General features: G+C 45.3%; 1 long non-coding RNA gene across 2 annotated transcripts; it reads right to left on the bottom strand.

Annotated features, from left to right (window-relative positions):
- Positions 1–1757: 1757 nt before the first annotated feature.
- Positions 1758–7714, bottom strand: LOC146352779 (uncharacterized). Of its 2 annotated transcripts, XR_014787846.1 has the most exons (7): positions 7563–7714; positions 6091–6262; positions 5235–5430; positions 4942–5087; positions 3255–4560; positions 2582–2625; positions 1758–2354 (listed from the first exon to the last, which is right to left on the bottom strand). It is a non-coding gene; the product is annotated as an uncharacterized LOC146352779 (long non-coding RNA). The 2 variants fall into 2 exon arrangements; XR_014787847.1 differs by lacking the exons at positions 4942–5087; positions 5235–5430; positions 6091–6262; positions 7563–7714 and having other exon boundaries at positions 1764–2354; positions 3255–3372; positions 3817–3971; positions 4457–4541.
- Between the last annotated feature and the right edge of the window lie 2408 nt (positions 7715–10122).

Genomic DNA, 10122 nt, shown 5'->3' with positions numbered 1-10122 from the left:
CAGATGGAAGCATTTGGCAGCTTCCATCCTTATCTCATTGGTAGTAATGGTAGGAATCTTGGTGCTGTTTGGCTGTTGCATCATCCCATGTGCCAGAGGCCTGTCCCAAAGATTGATTGAAAGTGCTTTATCAAAACAAATGCTTCTACTATACGACACAGCCGAAACAACCAGCTAAGCACTCGGACCACCAAAAAGCAAGCTGTGAGACATGAGTAAAGACTTAAAGGGGGGAGTGTTAGATAAAAAGGGGAGGTCATAAGTAGCTAGTGTAGCTAGTGACTTGGTCAAGTAGGCATGACACGTGACAGATGAGTCAGCTTAAACTGAGAGCAGGCGGAGAGACAAAGTACAATGGGTCAGTTTAAACTGAGAGCAGGCGGAGAGACAAAGAACAATGGGTCAGTTTAAACTGAGAGCATGCGCAGAGACAAAGAACTGATGGAGAAGTATTGAGCTGTTAGGGGTGGGTATAAAAAGGTTGGGCGCGCCATGTTCTGGGTCCAGACTGCTCTGCACCCGTTTTGCAAAACGATCAATAAAACTTTGTTGGCTCCACTGTCGCCTGCCTGGCCTCTCATTTGACCAGAAGCAAGAACTTTTTCTAACACCCTCCCTCACTTGATGTAGTTACCAGAGGAACCTGAGACTGCGAGACCAGCCCACCCCTACCACCAAGACCTGAAACTCTTTTATGTGTCTGGAATCGGCTTCTGCCTCGATGGTGTCATCGAAAAGGTGCCTTCCTTCCCTAGGCTGGGACTGGCTGAAAGGGGGAATATTCAGCCAATTGAGAAAATGTGCTCCAGGGTTGCTGAGATGATCTTGCCCAGGCAAGGGGAAGGCAGGCATCGCCCTGGATCAGTTGGCATCCAAGGCCACCCCCACCACTCTGCCTAGACCCCATGGTGGGCCTGACAGCCATACAGCCCAAACCGCTGCATTTACTCAGAAAGAGTCCCATTTATTTCAGTGGAACTTAGACCAAGTGAGTGTGCAGTTCTCCTGTATATGGAGAACTTTGTGGTTTTGGGTAAATTCTTATAAAAAATGAACTGAAAATTCTCACCCGCCCCTACTTCAGAGCTGTGTGGGGCATGTGGCCTGGCCGTGCTTCCTCAGCTAGCGGGCTGACCTCCTGCGGAGTGGGTGGCCCTGTCCCAGTGCCAATGTGGAAGGAAGAGTCAACTGCCAGTCTGGTTCCCTTTGGCACATGGGATGGGAGGGGGCCATCTTGTCTTTTGCCTCAGACAGCAAAATGTCTTGGGCCAGCCTTGCAGTACCCTGAGCAGTTATCGGTGCATTAGAACCTAGATAAACGTACAAATCACAATGCAGACACCATCAAGATTATTAATATATCTGCCACTCTGCCTGTCTGTTGCAGGGAGAGAGATGGGACTGCAGGGCCACTCCATCGCCTCTGCTGACAGGCCTCCCTCAGCTGTCATGGTGCACAGCCATTCCATCAGGCTACAGCGGAGGGAGAAATGGAAGGCAGAGTCCACTACAGGGCTTCCTTTAAAATGCCAGCTCCATTTGTCTCCTCCTCTCCTGAACTTTTTCCGTTCAAGCTGGGCATTATAAAAACGTTGCTGTGCCTGAATTTGCTAGTTCTTCTCGTCTTGCCTCTATCCCTTTTCTTAGATTCTAAGCCTGCAGGGAGGGACTGCTAGCAAGCTGTGTTATCACAGAATCCAGGCCACGGCAGATTATTTGACTTAGTAAAAAAGCCAAAGGAAAAGAAAATTGATTTTATATCACTGTATTTATTTTCCTGTTTATCTCTTATTTTTTATGCTAGTTTATCTTGATCATTTTTATTCAGATCTTTGAAAAGATATTTTAACTTATAGGATTGTGTCAACTAACCTAGCAAGTGACCCCTGCTCAATGCCCAGAGGAAGGCGAAAAACCTCCAGGAGCTCAGGCCAATTTGCCCTGGAGGAAAATTCCTTCCCGACCCCAAACGTGGCAGTCAGCACTACCCTGGGCATGTGGGCAAAGGCCATGAGCAAGCAAGCCGCCAGCGCTCCCTCCTTCCCCCACCGTCCCCTCCAATGTCTTGACGGTTGGTGTCCTGCATATCCTGTGGCTGTCCTCCCTAGAAAACCATCCTGGATGGACACATGCAAATGAGGAAGCTCCTTCTCCTTCTCTTTGCAGCTATGGACTGAATTGATTCACTGGTGAGCAGGCCTGAGCATGTATTCCAAAGGGTCCAGCAGATTTTTCCTTCGCTATAAGCCCTTGGCAGACATTCTTTGTACGCTTGAACTTTTTCCACCTCTTTCTTCATCAGTCATGGCTGGTCCTGCTGTCCTTTCTTCAATACTCTTCTGGATTTTTATCTTCTGCAATGATCAATACTTGACATTTATATACTGTTTATCAGTTTGGTGAGGTTTTATTATTTTTAACCTTGCAAAAAGCATTCGTCTGTTGATGAAGGAACTGGAACACTTTCGGGGTGGCTCCAGCACAACTAGTTCAAATACTTGTATCTTTTGGTTGTATTCAAAAAAATTTCTTTGAAGCACTGTCCATACCAAAATGTCTTCATTCACCCATACCAACTCACCTGCACTCCTAGATCAGCCTCGGAAGCCTTGCTTGTGTCCCCACCTGCAAAAGCAATAAGGTTGGCAGGTGATAATGCCTTTTTTGTAGTGGTCCCCCGCCTGTGGAACTCTGCCCCTATTGGCTTCCACAGAGCCACATCATTATGAGCCTTCAACTGGATCTGAAAAACTTACCTTTTCACCTTGACCTATAACAGAGCCAATTTCTTGGGTGCTGTTGTGTAGTTGGGGCCAGCTGGTTTTAATAGTTAATATTTCAATATTCATTTTATTTCAATATTCATTGTTTTATTATATTTTATGGTTTTAATCATGTATTGGGAATGTTTAATAAATTGACTAATTGACTAGAGAGCCTGTAATCTTGCGTATATTGGCCATTTATGCCACCATTTTGCATACAACTAGATGTGCGCATATTCACCATCGCCAGGTTTTCTGCAAAATGGCAATTGTGGCCTTCAAGAATGGGTCTCAGGAGAGTCCAGGTGGCTCGGTGAGGGGGTACAGGTGGGGGGGTGTCAAGTGGGGGCAGGGGCTTGGTGAGTGCAGGGTGGTCAAGTGGGGGCAGGGGCTCGGCAGACACGGTTTGGGGGCATGGGGGGGGGTCCGCCGGACTCCTAGACTGAATTGGGTGCCACCCTGCGGCCATCCCTAACTTTAAGGGCCTACCTGCATGTTGGTAATGATCTTCTTTTGTTTTGTAAAGCCAGTGTTCTGAAGGAATGCAACCAGTTGTGTCCTCTATTTTGTTTTCTTCATCCATTTGAAAACTCCAAATTTCTTCATCCTTTTCAAGCCAAACCAATGAAGGGTGCAGTGCTGTCAGTTTGACTGCACTTGTGCTTGCAGCATGAATGCATTTTCTTTTCTGGAGAACTATTGTTTCACCCTTGTAATCAAGACTTGACACAGATTATTTAGAGAGCCAGGGAAAGTAAAGGACAGACTTTGGCAATTGGAGATTACGAAATACTGACCTCATTTGTTGGATTCCTTCATTCCAGTCACCTTCAGAATATACAACTTCTTGTTCTAGACATGAAAGATGATTCTTACCTCTCACCTGGCAGCCTTGGCCATTGTTCTGTGTGTTTTAAAAGGGCGGCAATTCCTTTGATTAGTCTATATGTTTTTCAAAGTATTTAGCCTCCATTCTTTGACAAGTGTCAACTTTCTTATTTTTCATCGTCGCTAATATCAGATAAATAAATTAGAAATCTGGAAAGCTCACCTGGCTAGTTGCAGTTTTGAAATATTTTTGGGAAAATGGGTGGTCATTTTGTTCTTTTCTATCTTTTATCACAGTTTTTTTACTTAAGGTGCTGATTGTCTTTTATCCATGAAAGCTCTCTTGCTTCCTTCCTTCTCTCACATTTGGTGCTGTAACTTATCAGAATGCATAGATTTAGTCTCTGCAGCAACTTTAACTTAACGGAGTTAATAATTACTTACTTTCAGCTGTCCTAAGTTCCCCTCCCTCTGGATGACCTGTGTATTGAAAGTAACTGTGAAGTTGACATTCCTGAAGAGACATCTAATGCTTGGCTTCATATGAAAGCTGGTTTGATTTTATGGATTGTATTTAAGAAAACATGGTATTTCCTGCTCAGATGTTTATTAGATAAAGTATAGCACCTTTTGACTTGGAGAATTCCCTTTCCATCTGTAAACATTCACAGAAATTAATAGTGTTTTAAACTTCATCAGTGTTTTCAGTGATTGATTTGAAAAGGCCTAGCAGCCAGAAAAAGTTACCAGTATCTGCTTCCTTTAGCAATAAAGACATCATAAGAACCAACTTCTAAGTTGACGATATTCATCTGTGACATTTTATTTACACTTCCCTCTTTTCGAAATTCAGAATTACATACCTCACACCAGACTTCTTGATATGCGTTCTTTCATTTATACTGTTGAGAATATATACAGTATATATATGCACACACATTTTACCTTGGATAATTCTTTATCAAATCTGCAAGGAAATACAAAAATATCCAACAAAAGTTTGACAATCAAATATATACTCAGTGCTTGGAAATTTGAACAGGTCAGCCTGCAAATAAGTAGCTAAAAATCTGCTTTCTTCCCAATATGGAACCTACCTCTTAAGGACTCACTGCCATGTTTATGATGCTGATCTATGATGTTTTACACTTCCCTCTTGAAGAAATGGGTTATGCTCCTTACCTTACATCCAACCTATTATTATGAATTTATTGCTTTCCTCATCCTGTTGAAAACCACTAATTTATTTAGCAATTGGAAATTCAGAATCCATTTCTTTAACGATTGGAAATTTGGAAATGCTCACCTTCTTGTTCTCAAACTGAAAAAAATGTTTCTTATGTCTCACCTGGCAGTCTTGCCGTTGTTCTGTGTATTTCAAAAGGAGGACACCTTCTTTGATTAGGCCATATATTCTTCAAAACATTAGTCTCCATCCTTTCACTGGTATAGACATATGAGGAGCAGCACTGTTCAAGCTTTGACTATTCCAATCTAAATTTACAAAGTGACTAATTGATCAAATCAACTTTTAACCATCAGAGAGGTGTTTCTCCAGATATTGGTTTGCACAGGCCAGACAGAAAGGAAAAATGACCAAGGATCTATCATTGCAATAAAGGAGACCTTCTTAGGACCTACCTGCATGTGGGTGATCTGCAATGATTCACACTTCCTTCTTCTTGAAGCAATGCAACAAGTTTTGTTCTTGATTGCATCAGACCTTTTTTTAGTAGATAGTTGCTTTCTTAGTCCTGTTAAAATCCATGAATGTTTTTATGCTTTTCAACTCCGTCATTCTTTAGCAACTGTAGTTCTTTTTAACTCCCTTTCAGATCTGCAAAGAAGTTGACAAATTATCAAATAAATGTTTATACATCATAGCTGTTTCCAGTGATTGGCCTCAGCAGGCCAGCCAACAAAAAAAAAAAGGACATACCTCTTAAGGATTTACCTCTCATCAGATTTTTTGCAATGTTTTTCATTCTTTCCTAAGCTTTTCAGAAATGAAAATGCCCACAGCTTTTCTAGCCTTATTGCTGAAGTTTGTCTATAGTTTCCTCTACCAGTGCATGTTTGCAGGTTGAAGATGTTATTGACTGGAGAAGAAGAATTTCCCCTCTGTAATCAGGTCTTGGCAAAAGATTATCAGAGAGCCAAACAAAGAAAGGAAAAGTTACGCTTTGGCAATTCTGAAATACTCCACTCAGCTACTGGTTTGCTTCATTCCAATTTCCTTCAGAATATTTAAGCTTCCTTAATAGTTAAGCTTCCTAAGAATGAAGATGAGAAAAATGTGTCTCACCTGGCAGCCTTGCCCATTCTTCTGTGTATTTTAAAACCAACAGCACTTCCTTGATTATCCCTTTATCCTTCAAATCATTTTGCTTCCATCCTTTGATTGGTGTGGACATCTGAACAGCAGCATTGTTCAAGCATTGACCATTCTTATCTTTCAGTGTCTCTGATAAATAAAGGAGAAAACTGAACAGCTTACCTGGTTAACTGAAGTTTTGAAATCTTGATGGGACGGCTGGTTCCTTTTGGCTGTACATTTTTTGGTGTCTGATTATTCCTCATTGTGTTATCTCAATCTTTCCCTCCATCAGAGGAAAACAAAGCTGCTCCTATGAGCTCCTTCCTCATCCTCTACCTCTGGCTCTAACTGCCTATCAGTGAGAGAACAATGAGTGCATCATAGTGGAATCCTCACAGGCTTCATCATAATCATCACATCAGGGGAGTGGGAACCTGCGCCCCCCCCCCATGCCCCTTTGGGATATGTGATTTCCTGACACGATTCAAATCTCTCTACACTAAAAGCATATACCAGACCAGTCTTGGGAATTGTAGTTCAGTGACAGAGTGGAGAATTCTTTTAGACTGCTCGCTCATTGCTCACAGAACTACAGTTCTCACGTTTCCATTGGGAGAGGGAACCATGAGAAGCCTGTAGTGTGTAGGTAGTCGCATTTTTGGATTTCTATTTGTTTAGGGGGAGAGTTGGGGTTGAATTTTGCTGTGGATATGGAGTGGGTCTCTTAGGGCTAAACCAGATGTGTGTGTGTGTGTGTGTGTGTTTATGATTTTTTATACTAAGAGGACCGCATGGGAGAGTGGAACAAAATCTCCCACTCCCCCACCAGAACTCATCCCATGCCACTGTTTTAAGCCATTTTCTCAGCCCAGCTCCAATACTGAAGAGAGCTGGCAAGGAGAAACAGCTCAAAGAAGAAGAGCACCGAATGATATTGTGGACTATGGGGTGGGTTTTGCTCCACTCCCTCCTCCTTAGTATAAGAAGGAAACCCCCACTCTCACTGTATAGGATGGTGAACGGGAAGCACACATTTAAAGAACACATGCTTGATTTGGCCTTAAGTGTCTATGTGTTTGTGTTTACAAAAGAGATTTTAAAAAATAGGAAATGCTTGTAATGGCTCAATTCTCACAGTATGGATCACTGTCTAACCTACACACACCCCTACTTTTTCCTTTCTATTATAGCAACACTAGCAAAAGGACCTGGCTTAGCACGGGGTGGGAAGAGCCCTTAGTTTGATACAACAAGGCCTTACGGATACAGCGAAGCCTTCAAGCACAGTTCCCCAGCTGCCCGAGTTGGACACCTTATGCCTGCCCTGGCCTAGGCCCAGCCCTTGCCATGCTGCCCCCATAGCCCTGTGAGGGAGGGGTCTGCTTGTCCCTCGTCCCTTGGAGACTGTCTTGAGCTTCCCTATCTGAGGCCAGCCGTGGCGCCCTTCTTTGGCGCTCGTCCTTCTCTCCCCCCCCACCACATCAACTGCCAAGAGACTTCTTCCGTTACCTGGGCAACTTGCTCCCTTCTCCCGGCCCCTGCTGCATCTACCCGTATCTCTTTCAGCTCCTTCTACAGTATCCCCCTTTCTTTACAAAATCACTATGCCTATAGCCATCCCAGATAGAGGGAGAACATGTCCTGAAACTTACATAACAACTGAGTGTATGGTTTTCAAGTCCACCAAGCATATACAAACACTTCCTTTCATATAGAGAATAAGAGAAGATTCTGTTTTTTATACCACCCAATGGCTGAACTCTGGGTGGTTCATCTTATGCAGCATCACGCCTAGATATGCCCTGAAGGTGTGAATAGGGACAGCTGCGAAAGAGGGGAAATAAAAGCTGTACCCCTGAAAATGGCTAGGGGGCAAGCCAACTCCAAGCAAGTTGTGCCAAGATGGTGTGGACTTTCCCCTACCAGCCATTTCCAGGGTGCAGCCTTTCTTTTCCCCCTATTGAACGATGATGTGACAACTGCTACTGTCAGTGTGAGCAGGGCCTGTTCTCAAGGCCCATAGCAGGCCTTTGATAGCGGCCCCAACAGACACCGTCAGAGCAGTTCCTTCCCACATTGGCAGTGGCAGTTGTCACATCATCATTCAATGGGGAGACATCCAAAGCTTCAGAAAACTGAAGCGAGGCTCAGCCTTGGGTCCAAAGTGCAGTGGGCTGAAGCAAATCAGCCCCTACCAGAAGCACCAAAGCAGGTTCTGGTGTGGGTGTGTTTTTGCAGTACGTACCCCTACTATGCGGCTTTCTCTTTACAGACAACTGAGGACCTAGAACTGTCCAGGAGGAAGAGCGGGTTGTTATTGGTCAAAGCAGTTCATTTGCATGAGATGAAATATCCAAGTAGTTAGAGGGTAAACATTCATAATTTGAGAACTGAGCAAATTGTTTCTTCATTTACATAGAAAAGCAGTCTGGCACTGATCCAGCAAAATTTAGTAATGTGTAAGGGTCTTCCAGACGAGGACTTTAAGGTGGTATTGGCTTGCCTTGTTAGCGGGATTTTATCACTAGTTGTCCTTTGTCATCCCATGTTTGCCCCACACTTCTCCCATATTTTCTCACACTGTGGAAAATCTGTCCATTATTTTCTGGTGCAGTGTGATCCTCCCAGCCCCCCTGCCACATCCTAGCACAGTGATCTTCACTGTTTTTGAAACCGGAGCCACTTTGGCTCCAGGCACCAGCCTTGAGACCTCCCCACCCCACCCCAAAAGCTAAGGGCTCTCCATCCCAAAAGCCTCCTTGGGTAGCCCAGATCACAGCAGCCAGCTAGAGATGTCAGAGAATTCCGCCATGGATCTTGGTGAGGCCAAATGCCAGTGCATTCAGCCCCCTGAACTCCGTGGCGGAACGGCCTGCCACCCCCCCACCCCCCGCGGATCTCCCCCAGGACGAGACTTACCTGGGGCGGATGTTCCGAATGGCGGCGGCTCCAGCGGTGGCTTCGGCGGCGGCAGCGGCTGGTCTTCTGACCGGCTGCCGCCGCCACCGCCATTTGTAGTCTCCCCCCCCCCCATTCGTGATAGGCTTTACGTAGCCTATCATGTCTGGGTTAAAATAACAACAACACACGTACGCAAATGGCGGCTATGGCCACCACCATTTGCATTCCCTATTTTTGGTTGTCTTAGTCTACATAAATATTTACGTAGACTAAGATGGCGAAACTAAGGGGGAACGCGAATAGTGTAGCAGACGCTACTTGCGTTCCCCCTTATTTGCATTCCCCCTTACGGTGAAAATAAAGGGGAACGCAAATAGCATCCGCTACGCTATTTGCGTTCCCCCTTAGTTTTGCCGTCTTAGTCTGCGTAAATATTTACGTAGACTAAGACAACCAAAAATAGGGAACGCAAATGGCGGTAGCCATAGCTGCCGCCATTTGCGTACGCGTTTTTTTTTTTTTAACCCAGACGTGATAGGCTACGTAAGTCTTTACATAGCGTATCACGGCTGAATACAGGGACGCAAACGGCGGCGGCTACGGCCGCTGCCATTTGTGTCCCTGCTAGCCAGCGGCTGGATGTCCGGCTGCTGGCGGAGCCAGCCAGCAGCTTTGTGGAATCCCCGCGGAGCGGATTCAGCTGGCGAGGATTCCGGGGGGAGGGACGGAGCGCCTCCCGCACAGCGGAACCTGGCGGAGGCAGGTAAGGGGGGGTTCGTACATCCCTACAGCCAGCCCACCCCAAAGCAAAGCAAGAGAGCCCCTGCTGAGAGTGAGCAGCTACTGAAGAGAGAGAGAGAGAGAGAGAGAGAGATGGAGAGAGATGGAGAGAGATGGAGAGCTGCACATGAGGTGATTGGGAGTTGCCAGTAGCCCTTGGGCCTTTCAGTGAAGAACACTGTCCTAGCATGTACCTCGTGACTGGGTTGGTCTCTTCAGTGGAGATAGAATGCATTGATGGTTGCAGTCCTAAACTCTGTTTGGGGACAGAGGGAGGGAGAAATAGAGTTGGAGGAGCCTGAGGAGTGCGGATGGGCTTTGGCAGGACCATTCCAGCAGGAGAACAAATGGATGGATTTGACCCTGGCCCAGGGCAGCTTGAGCTTGGCTGCTACTGGCATGGACATTCCCATGAGAGAACTTCTGAGAATAAATTGTAGTACACCAACCATAAGCATGTTTCTGCAAACTTCTATCCCATCACGTGAGTTTTATCTTGGCATTTCTGAGGTGCACAGATCTTGTAAGATT

The sequence above is a fragment of the Heloderma suspectum genome, chromosome 2 (genome assembly GCF_057233095.1).
Source record: "Heloderma suspectum isolate Gila_16-S chromosome 2, 16-S_ref, whole genome shotgun sequence".
NCBI lineage: Eukaryota > Metazoa > Chordata > Lepidosauria > Squamata > Helodermatidae > Heloderma > Heloderma suspectum.
The sequence above is the reverse complement of the archived record's forward strand: the minus strand, read 5'-3'. Positions and strand labels throughout refer to the sequence as shown.